The 12,403-nt window shown below is 37.7% G+C and overlaps 1 long non-coding RNA gene across 1 annotated transcript in view; it reads left to right on the top strand.

The window, feature by feature from the left end:
- Positions 1–7,548: 7,548 nt before the first annotated feature.
- LOC127847315 (uncharacterized) overlaps positions 7,549–12,403 on the top strand; it is a 28,659-nt gene continuing 23,804 nt past the window's right edge. The window contains exons 1-2 of the long non-coding RNA XR_008033914.1: positions 7,549–7,703; positions 12,001–12,119. This is a non-coding gene — a long non-coding RNA (uncharacterized LOC127847315). The remainder of the gene's footprint in view (positions 7,704–12,000; positions 12,120–12,403) is intronic.

The raw sequence follows: 12,403 nt of genomic DNA, 5'->3' as shown, positions 1-12,403 counted from the left end.
AATGATTCAGATAAGTGATCATTTTGAAAATTTCACTTCAAGTGATGGCTGAAAATTACACTTCAATGATGACTGAAAATTACACTTCAAGTGATGAATTCGAAAATGTTACTTCAAGTGATGACTTTAAAAATGTCACTTCAAGTGATGACTTTGAACATTTTACTTTAAGTGATGACTTTGAAAATTTCACTTCAAGTATTAATTGGCTTCGAAAATGCCACTTAAGGTTATGCCTCTTCAATTGATGACTTTGAAAATGTATCCAAGAAATGTTATGCAAAGCACACACAGGAACTCTCAACACACAAGAGAAAGCCTTACAGAAATCACAAAACGTTTTGATATGGGAGATTTAACATATGACCCTTGTTTTGGAAAATGGGTCTTAATGCATGTTCGTAAATTGTTGTTCCAAATAAGTCTAGCAATGGAGATCGTTACACCTCATTTGGAAACCAAAAGTTGTGCCCCAGTTTTTAATCGCAGTAAGAGTTTGTATTTATCAATGGCTAATGCAGGCGATTTGGATGTAAACCATATTGAGCTGTCATCTACAAAAAGTAATAATTGTATTATTTGTCGTGATATTTTTAGAGTTATGTTCCTTTATTGCTGAATCTAGCGTGTTCATGGCTATCAAAAATATTATTGGTGATATTACACTTCCCTGGGGCAACCCTTGATAGTTTCTAGTGTCTATGAAGTTTCCCTGTGCAGTCTCACTTTAATTTTCCAAGCGTCATGGAAGGATGCTCGCCATTTAAGCATATATGTAGCTAATGAGAATTGTAAAGCACAAATGACAATTACACAGCGCTAATGACCATTATAAGGCGCTTTTGACAATAGCAAAGCGCCCATGACAATAGCAAAGCGGTAACGATATTATTAAGGCGCTTATGACAATATCAAAGCGCTAAAATACTATTTGTTCAAAAATTTGTTCAAACAAAAACCAAGGCGAAAAAAACAATTGCATAGTGCTTACAACAATAGCAAAGTGCATGTCACAATGGCAAAGCGTTAATGTCAATATTGATGCGCTAATGACAATAGCAAAATGCTTATAACAATAGGAAAGCGCTTATGACAATGTCGAATGGTAAATCAAAATAGCAGAGCGCAAATATCAATCACAAATCACTCAGGCCAAATGAAAACCGCGAATGAAAATAGCAAAGTGCAAATGACAATAGCAAATCGTAAATGACATTATCAAAGCGCTTATGACAGTATCAAAGCGCTTATGACAATAGCAAATCGCTTATGACAATAGCAAAGTGCCAATGACTATAGCAAAGCGCTAATCACAATATCAAAGCCCGTATGACACTATCACAGCGCTTATGACAATATCAAAGCTCTTATGACAGAACACAGTGCTAATGACTATAGCAAAGCGCTAACGACAATAACAGAGCGCAAATGACATAGGAAAAGCGCTTACGACAATAGCAAAGCGCTTATGACAATAACACAGTGCTAATGACTATAGCAAAGCGCTAATGACAATAACAGAGCGCAAATGACATAGGAAAAGCGCTTACGACAATAGCAAAGCGCTTATGACAATAACAGAGTGCAAATGACATAGGAAAAGCGCTTACGACAATAGCAAAGCGCTTATGACAATAACAGAGTGCAAATGACATAGGAAAAGCGCTTACGACAATAGCAAAGCGCTTATGACAATAACAGAGTGCAAATGACATAGGAAAAGCGCTTACGACAATAGCAAAGCGCTTATGACAATAACAGAGTGCAAATGACATAGGAAAAGCGCTTACGACAATAGCAAAGCGCTAATGACAATAACAGAGTGCAAATGACATAGGAAAAGCGCTTACGACAATAGCAAAGCGCTAATGACAATAACAGAGTGCAAATGACATAGGAAAAGCGCTTACGACAATAGCAAAGCGCTTATGACAATAACAGTGCTAATGACTATAGCAAACTGCCGATGACAATAACTCAGCACTCATGCCAATACCAAAGTGCTAATAACATTAACAAAGCACTTATAACAATAACACAGCGCTATATGACAATATCAAAGCGCTTATGAAAATAACATAGTGCAAATGACATTTGAAAAGTGCTAATGACAATAGCAAAGCGCTTATGACAACAGCAAAGCCGAATGACAATAGCAAAGCACGTATGACAATAGCAAAGCGCTATAAAAAAAATAGCAAAATAATAATGACAATATCAAAGCGCTTATGACAAAAGCAAAACGAAAATGGCAATAGCAAAGCTCTTATGTTAAAAGCAACGCGCCAATCACAATAACATAGCCCCAATGACAAAAGCAAATTGCCGATGGCAATTGCAAAGAGCTTATGGCAAAAGCAAAGCTCCAATGACAATAACAAATAACTTATAACAATTTCAAAAAGCTTATTACAAAAGCAAAGTGCTAACGATATTATTAAGGCGCTTATGACCATATCAAAGCGCTAATTACAATAGCAAAGCGCTTATGACAATAACACAGCGCTAATAACAATATAAAAGCTCTTATGACAATAACACATCGCTTATGTCAATAGCAACGCGCAAATTACAATAGCAAAGCTCTGATGACAATATGAATGTGTTAATGACAAATATAAAAGCGTTTATGACAATTACAAAGCGCTGATTGCAATAGGAAAGCGCCCATGACAATAGCATAGCGCTAATGACAATACCAAAGCGCTAATATAATGGCAATATCAAAGCAAAATGACAATATCAAAGCGCTAATTACAATAGCAAGCGCCAATGACAATAACACAGTACTCATCACAATATCAAATCCCTTATGACAATAACGCAGTGCAAATTACAATATCAAAGTGCTAATGACAATTACAAAGCGCTAATGACCATAAAAAGCGCTTATAACGTAATCAAGGCGCTTATTACAAAAACAATAGGAAAGCGTCCATGACAATAGCATAGCGATTATAATAATCTATATCCAAATCAGCGTATATTTATCGTTAAGAAACTTTGATCTATTATAAAATAACCGCATGCGACAAATAACACTTCCCTTCATAGATGTTTAATGCATTGACACAATGGACGTTATTACACGTCACGGAATTATGTGGCATTTAGCATTTTAGATACTCGAATCTTAATCCAAGTACAGAAATACATAGAAAACAATGCATTGCAACCGTTCTCCATACTAAATTGTCAAGAGAACAAATACCAACCACTTCGACGTAAAGAAATATTCCTGAAATAATACGTCTTTGCCATGTGACAAATTAAACATCTGGAGACATTTATCTATTGAACGTTATAGATTTTGAACCTGGTTTCACAACATATCTTACCAATGCGTGTACAAATTGTATTACTAAGAATTAAACGGGGAACGGGGCTTAATTCATGTGCGTAAATTGTCGTCCCTGATTAGCCTGTGCAGTTCGCATCGGCCGCGAATCAGGGACGACACTTTCCGCCCAAACGGATTTTTGCTGAGTTTTTATTTTACCGAAAATTACCATAAAAGCGGAAAGTGTCGTCCCTGATCAACCTGTGCACATTCTTACTAACCGAGACGCGTTATGGGAATAACGGGTTTAATCCATATGCGGACTGCACATGCTAATGTGGGGCGACACAAAGAACACAAAGACCCGTGTCATGCAAAAATGGTCTCATGTCATATGTCACCAGCGTAGATCCAGCCAAGCCTTCGCGATTGCTAATGCATTTCGAAGTTAATGGGGTCTTTCCGCGCCCGAGGCTGCGTTATATAAAGACCCAGTGTGTGTCCCAGCACTCCTGCCTAATTAACTGTTTTAGACTCACGAAAGATTGAACGAATTTCGAAGTATCTTCGCACATTCGCTACTTGGTTTCAACTGAAAGGTAGTCCATTTTGGTGCGCTCTGTTACGGAGATGGGGGGAGGGGGGGTTCAGGGGGAAAACGGACTTTTCCGTGACGGCGACCACTAACCAAGCTCACATTTCATACCAAGCTGGGATTGAATCCGCCTTGTGATGAGCCCGCGTTTACCAACCACTGCGCTAACTAGACATACTTACGAACGTACGTACGTACGTGCGTGTGTGCGTGCGTGCGATCAAGCGAGCGTGCGTGCGTACGTGCGTGCGTGCTTTATATATATACATATATATATAATGACTGGCCACGCCTCATAATGAATGACAACGCCTCAAAACGACTGACCGCGTATTGTAGCGACTGACAACGCCTAATCGCCTAATTTTAACTGGAAACGCCTAATGATGACTGACAACGCTTCATAACGACCGACAACGCTTCATAATGACTGACAACAGCCTCATAATGACTGATCACACCTTATTATGACTGACAACACGGCTTAATGACAGACCACGCCTCCATTAGTAATTGGTGATTTAGTTGTGATTTATTTTCAAACAAGGTTATGTTTAAAATATAACGGACATCACATTCCGCATATATCGCTTCAATAGCATGTTCTTAATTATGTCAAACAGTTCTGCATTATAAAACGTATACAATATAGTTAAGAAACTAAATCACTCGCATCATGCCAAAAATTAGTCTGGGATTAAACCCGGATCGTCTTGGTGAGAACCGTGTACTAGTATACCAACCACTGCGCTGAAAGGACATGCACATGCGTAGCCCTGTTTTCCCAGAGCGAGGCTCATTTTGTCTTTCTAGTGAATTGTGCTGATGCATTCCTTACTGATAAGGATTTCGTGACAGCTGATATATAGATATACGAGGGTCGCATGATATGAAACATGGCTTAATGCACAGGCTAATCTGGGACGACGCTTTACGCACATGCATAAAGCCCGGTTTTGTCCAATTATGCGACTCATATCTGATCAGTAATGCAGGTGTTTCGAGTTTTAACTCGGAAAGCAAAATAGGTTTGCCGGATGGTTTCCATTGGTGAATCTTGGCCCTATGTTCTACAACGCGGTCGTAAGTTACGAATCTCTGACGACATTATCAGTGTGTTATTTAAAACAACAATTGCTATTAAAATTGTTGATTATACACTTATTGATACACAGGACAACGGGTTCGGTACACTCTGGGAAAATGAGAAAATCCACGTCGGGTACAGCGGCATAATATTGACCAGCCAGGCAGTCTCGAACTAGCTGTATGCGGCGATCAAACTCCGGCTTCGGTCAATACTAGTATACGATTTGAGGCTGCCTGACTGGTCAAGTTTATATGGAATGACAATTTTACGCAGTTATTACTTAGGTTACACTGCATCCAATTCCCAAAGGGTACAAATATAGAACGGCCGACGTTTATGGAATCTGTCCTGCCTTTTCTTTACATCAGTGTGTAAGGCTAGTATCAGTTTTAAAGATTGATATATCTTATCAAAACGTATGTTACGCAGCTTCTGAGAAAATCCCATTCACCTAAATACAAGCGCCCTCGGGGATTCGGCAGTGAGATTTCGACAAATCCCTGTTCTTCAATCAATGTACCATAAACTCTCATCTGTCAACGTCGCTGCAAATGAAATACACACACAAACACACACACACACACACACACACACACACACACACGCACGCACGCACGCACGCACACACGCACACACGCACGAACGCAGGCACGCACGCACGCACGCGCGCGCGCACTTAGGAAACAGTTGATAACCACTAATGGAATGGGCGCGATCGCGAAATGGCTTTTCATCCAGAAGAGAAAGAGAACTCTTTACAAATAGGCACTACTTTCGACAATCACCACATAAAGCAAATATCTTAGTGTTTGTTGACCATAAATGAGCCAATCGTGATGCATCGACTATTTCCGGTATCCCCCATTCTATTCATAGATGGTGACGTCACTACGTTATTGTCAGAAAGAGCGTTTGCTGACACATTGGAAATCCCCTGCAAAATGTGAAAATTAGCATAATTAACCAGCAAGTAGCGCATGCTCACATAGTCCCATACATACGCAATTCCTTCTAAGTGCAAGTAATGTATACATCAAAGCACTCCACATTGTAGTGCAGTATACATATATTCACTTATTTGATGCACTTATCATCACCGTTCAATAACTTGGAACTACTTTCCACATCCACTCCTACTTTCCTTTTGCTGTTTAGTTGTCATCGCTTTTAGTATGATGCTTTCAGTTTCACTTTACTGGCACAATCAGCAATAGATTTAATTCGAAACTCGCGCGCTGTGGGTTTTCCGATTTCTGAGCGCGCGGGATCCGAAGTACAAACATTGTCTTTAATACAGTAATGACCAGTAACGTGGATATCCGATTTGTTTCCCATTTAGTGGTGGATAATAAGTGTTTAAACGATAGTACTGTTTCTTTTATGAAATTTCAAATTTCAAGTCTTTTGTTGTTATTACTTTTATTATTATTAATAATTACATAACAAATATTACACTGACATACATGTATGTCAGACTTTTAACACAGGATTAAAGTCTTAATACACCGTTCAGATGTACAGCCGCATATACGAATGGGTCCAGTAGCTAACATCCTTGAAAGACATAAAACATACAGCTGTATGCAGGGACCTATACAAACATTGTTTGTATAGGTCCCTGCTGTATGGTAATGAAGGAACATATACAAACGACTTGATATATGCAATATTTTTTCTGAAAAACATGTTTCATGTTCTTGTCTTTTTTCGGCATGCTTTATAGATATAGCAAATAAAAGTAATGTATGCTAAAGCTCGTAAGTGATGTGCCTTCTAATCTTAAGGTCTTAGTCTTTGGCGAATAATTGTCTTTACTTTTCAGATTAGATTAAAGAAAAACATTACAATAAAGCTATATCAATAAACATATAAATATCCAACTGATATGGAACGATATATTAAATCTAGTATTACGAATGGACTGAGGATAGTTAGGTTTTTGTTGTTTGGGCTTGTCTGTATGATTTTAAATATATCTGAATAGTATAATATATATACTATGAAGTCAATGTCTTGGTAGTTTCGTTGACAAACTTCCATTAAAACTGTATTCCCAGGCCTTCGCACAGTATATGCAATGACATAGTTACATGACCGAAGCTGTTTACATGTACATGCAGCATTATATCGTGTTACATAGTATTCTTACAAATTAAACACGGTCGAGATTAGTTCATCTAAAGAAAACAAAATTAATCATGGTATTTTTATTAACTATAACGAACGTTTGAGCAGAAAAAGTGGTGTTTACTATTCAGCGATAAGAGAAATGATTGATTCACTCTCTTTTAAAATATGCTAGTCAGCTTTTGTTTGTACCTACCGCGCGTGGTCAAATATCGGAAAAACCCAGACTGGAGAGTTCCGAATAACAACTATTCCATGACTTTTCTCACATACTTAGCAAATTAACATATCAACATATCATATATACATAGAATAAATACATATACCGGTATAACAACTAACTAAATAACTTGGCTTATATCGTTGGTCTTCTAAAAAATCATTGGCTTCAAATGCCCCTCGATCGTACCCGCTATTCGGTATGTCGACAACAGCCCTTTCAATAGAGTACAACAACAACAAGCCAACATGGTGCCAAATATTTACTATTGACAACAGAACAATGAATTTTTCGCAAATTAGCAGTCGGAATAGCTTTGTATCCACGTATAATGCACACCGACTTGTAAATTTACAATTTACCAGTTGAATACAACTGCACGGAATATTTGGTACGTAGACACAAACATGTGAAACTTTCAAAAAGTGGAGCTCAGGATGTTTCAACCACAGGCAGCATAAACAACAAAAAATTGCCCACCCCCCCCCCCGGACCATACCCCCCCCCCCTGTTATTTTTTGTCAATATTCGTTGTTGGAAAGTTAAACCATACACAATAGGTGTACATTTAACAATCTGGAACCCCTGGGGTAAGCTCGGGGGGGGGGGGGGGCGGGGAGGGGGGTATGGTCCATGGGGGGGGAGGGGGGGGGCAATTTTTTTTTTGTTTATGATACTGCTGCCTGTGGTTTCAAAAAATCAAATGTTAACGAAAGCCAAGTAAATTTCCTCCCTAGTCGTTTCAACCCCATTTTGGGGGTGAAACGTCTGCATAATGTGAAAATGTATATTTGAAGTAGTTATTTGTAATAATGCCTGGATATGTGAAACAAGAAATATCTTTAACAAAGATATACAGCGTTGATTGTGGTTTGAGTTTGTGAAAGGTAGAGTCGGTCCATACAATCACCGAAAAGCACCGAAAAGCACCGAATAGCACCGAAAAGCACTCAATTTCTCTCTCTCTCTATACATATATATGCAATATATCGTTTCAAGTGTGTGTTAACGAGTTTAATTAGTAATAAATGGTTATATGATTGTATGTTAATACTACTTTGTGCCCCAAATGGTAAATATCGGCAATTACCGACCGAAAAGCACTTAATGTGAAGACCGAAAAGCACTCAATTTCTCGCTCTATATATGAATATTTGCGTTTCTATTGTGTGTAAACGGATTAAATTAGTTATAAATGGTTATATTTCATGCATATTTATACTACCTTGTGTTTATTATGAGGTATTAATGCCCAAAATTGGATAAATATCAGCAATATACCGACCGAAAAGCACTTCATGTGAAGACCGAAAAGCACTCAATTTCTCGCTATATATATAATATTTGCGTTCCTATTGTGTGTAAACGGTTTAAATTAGTTATAAATGGTTATATTTCATGCATATGTATACTACCTTGTGTTTATTATGAGGTATTAATGCCCAAAATTGGATAAATATCGGCAATATACCGACCGAAAAGCACTTCATGTGAAGACCGAAAAGCACTCCCGCGACAGCAGAGAATCACCGAAAAGCACTCAAGTTCTCTATATATACATGAAAGTATAAGGGCCGATTTTAATGGATTGAAAAATGTACATATTTATTTAGTCAATGTCTGTTCATATTAAAACTTAATTTTAAGGTCTAAAGTCATCATTAACAACTTGTAAACGAACGGCCGGTACGCTTCTTTAATCAGCACAAAGCAGTTTGGAAATAGATTTTTGCACCTTCAATTAATTATATTCCAGATAATGATGAGAAGTTGTGTTATGATCGGCGCCTTTCATTCATGTCCGAACAGTGCGGCTCGTGTGAATTAATGTACAGTTTTGTTGAATTACATGTGCTCAATTAATTATTCGATGTACGATGTGAATCTAATCTTAGTTTTAGTGCAGATTCGTTCATACGACACAAAGACACTATTTTATTTTACGGATCATTTCGGTTTAGAGGACTGAGACAGTCATGTTAAATATTGAATTTAATATATATTTTTTATAAACAACTGGTAGCAAGTTATAAATATATCGGCAATGTACCAACCGAAAAGCACTTCATGGTGTTTATCATCTTATACGTAAATTGATGTATATGTTTTAAGTATTTCTAATTGACGTGAAACTCTTAAATAGAAATTGCAGCATGACTTTTAGTTAATGTGCTTTGTATTAATAACAGCGATTTTAATCGTTCCATTAAACCATTCATTGCGCGAGTATCGAGTGTACGCTGGTAACTTAACACGCATTTTATTATGACTATTAATTTACAGCTCAAACACAAATTTAAAAAGGCGCGTGTGCGTTAAATCAATTACAATGGATTATTGAAGATACAAAAAATCAACATGTACATTTGAAATTCAATAGCTCCCCCTATAAGTGCAGAAAAAACAACGTGTCAACGTGAAACCCGTATATTTCCCCTCCCTAACCTTCTCGTATGACCATCCTCCCCCAATTAATGCAATAAAAACAACGTGTCAATATGGGACTCCAAAAACGCACATGGTTGCCGGGTTATGGCCCCCTTTTCTCGCAGAAATGCAGGAAGAACCAAGTGTCAGCGTATAACACACAAGTTCCCCCAATTATTGCAGCAAAAACAATGTCAACGCGTTCACATCTGGTCGGCGCCTGAGTATGGAGCCAGACCCTTATACGCAATGTATATATATACCCATATTTTAACATGTCTTCACCACTTGATATTGTAAATTGTGTTTTTCGGTCAGGATAGCTTACAAAATGTCAGAATTTCCGTGCATTGAATGCACGTTAGAGTGCAATGAGGATACTATTCAGTGTAGTAATTGCAAAAATTGGCTTCGTCGCCAGTGTACTAATTTAAATACTGAAGAATATAAATCTTGGTCAGACAGAAATTTGAATTATGTGTGTAAATGTTGTGCAGAGGAACGGATTATGATGCAGAAGGGTCGCTGACAAGAACGATAAGTTGTAAATTCCTATTACTGTTTTCAAAAAACAAAAAATAAAATAAGACAATGTGTTAGATCCAAGATTTATTACATGTTATAATAAAAATAATAATAATACATATATCACCAATATTACATAAACCACATTGTATTGGAATTTAGCATTTGACACTACATATGAGTCTTTGTAGTCGGCACTGATACTTGCGCATGCCGTTGTTTCCCGGGGTACGGCTCTCCAAATGCACCAGATCTTTGGAATAGTCGGCAGCGAATTTAATATCAGGAAATTTTAGTAAATTGTTCTAAAATCTTTTGGCTACACACTTGTTGATTTGATTCTCTGTCTGTCGAAGACTATTTTCTGTAATCCTGGACATTTCGAGAAATTTCCACGTGTCAGTATTTCTGTGATGTACACATGATCACATCCATTTCGAGATATTTCATTAACGATTTCAGTGATTCTTCTCACAATCTCTTTGGGTTGTGATGTAGGGGTAATGTCATTACAAACATGTCATTTTACAAACAGCCCTTGTTATTTCTATATTTAGAATATTTCTTACAGAAATTCCTTTAAGCAAACAGCGCAGACCCTGATGAGACGCCGCATCATGCGGCATCTCATCTGGGTCTACGCTGTTTGCCAAGGCCTTTTTTCTAGACGCTAGGCATAAATGGGTTAAGACATGTTCGGAAAAAAAGCTAGAGCTGTTGAAAAAACTGAACATTATTTTTTAGAAGGCTATTTGACTGTCATAATAATCTGTATGCTCATGGAAAAACTTTATTTTGTATTATTTTCATTTAGATAAAAATGAAAAAAAAGGAATATATTGAAACCATAATCCGTATCTAATAGAAATGTCTTACAATTTCATCCTTATTTGGCAGATTATTTTATTAACCAGGTTTTCCTAAGGAAAAAACTGGTTATTAGATTGGCGAATGCAGGCGGGCTGGCTGGCTGGTTGGCGGGCTGGCCGGCGGCTGGCGGCTGGCGGGCGGGTGGAACAAGCTTGTCTAGGCCATAACTTTGTCGTTCATTGTGAGATTTTAAAATCATTTGGCACATTTGTTAACCATCATTAGACGGTGTGTCGCGCGAAAAAATTACGTCAATATCTCCAAGGTCAAGGTCACACTTTGAGTTCAAAGGTAAAAAATAGCCATAAATGAGCTTGTCTGGGCTATAACTATGTCATTCATTATGAGATTTTAAAATCATTTGGCACATTTGTTCACCATCATGGGACGGTGTGTTGCACGAAAGAATCACGTCAATATCTCCAATGTCAAGGTCGCCACGAAAAATAGATTTATTTTAAAACAAACTTACAAAGGGGGTTAATTTTGTTTGTTCATTTCAAAAGTTCAGTTTGAGTTGTCTCCCTTTATCAGATTTTTTTTCACAATGAAAACCTGGTTTTGTGACAATTTTGTCCCTTGTTTTACATTCACAGTTAAGGGTAAGAATTTAATATTTTACAGTGATTTTTACTTTGAAAATAATTATTATCAGAAGAATATTACAATAAAAAAAACAAGAAACTCTTTTGATTCTTCAAATACTTGCGTCGTTATTTGGGAAAATAGGGCTTAATTCATGTGTGTAGAGTGTTGCTCCAGATAAGCCTGTGCCACAAGCTTATCAGGGATGACACTTTCACATCGAATGGATTTTCATTTAGAAATGAAACCACCAAAGACATTCATTCACCTCTCATTTTCAGCATAACGTTTGCATCGTCCACACCATGCTAAGAGACCCTTTGTAGCGAGCCAACTGTACGAGCACGCTGACGGTAAACTGCAACACAACACACCGCTGAGATACCCCAATATGGGAGAGGTAAGTTGAGGCATTATAAGAGTCGCGTTTTGAGAAAACTGGGCATAATGCATGTGCTTAAAGTGTCATCCCAGATTAGACTTTGCAGTCTGCACAGGCTAATCAGGGACAACCCTTTCCGCCTAAATTGGATTTTTGCTTAGAAGAGACTTCATTTTAACGAAAAATGTCATAAAAGCGAAAAGTGTCTTCCCTGATTAGCCTGTGCGGACTGCACAGGCTAATCTGGGACGACACTTTACGCACATGAATTGTGCCAAGTTTTCTCAGAACACGGACCATAG

Source organism: Dreissena polymorpha, chromosome 10 (genome assembly GCF_020536995.1).
Source record: "Dreissena polymorpha isolate Duluth1 chromosome 10, UMN_Dpol_1.0, whole genome shotgun sequence".
In the NCBI taxonomy this organism is placed as follows: domain Eukaryota; kingdom Metazoa; phylum Mollusca; class Bivalvia; order Myida; family Dreissenidae; genus Dreissena; species Dreissena polymorpha.
This window is presented reverse-complemented; position numbering and strand designations above follow the sequence as displayed.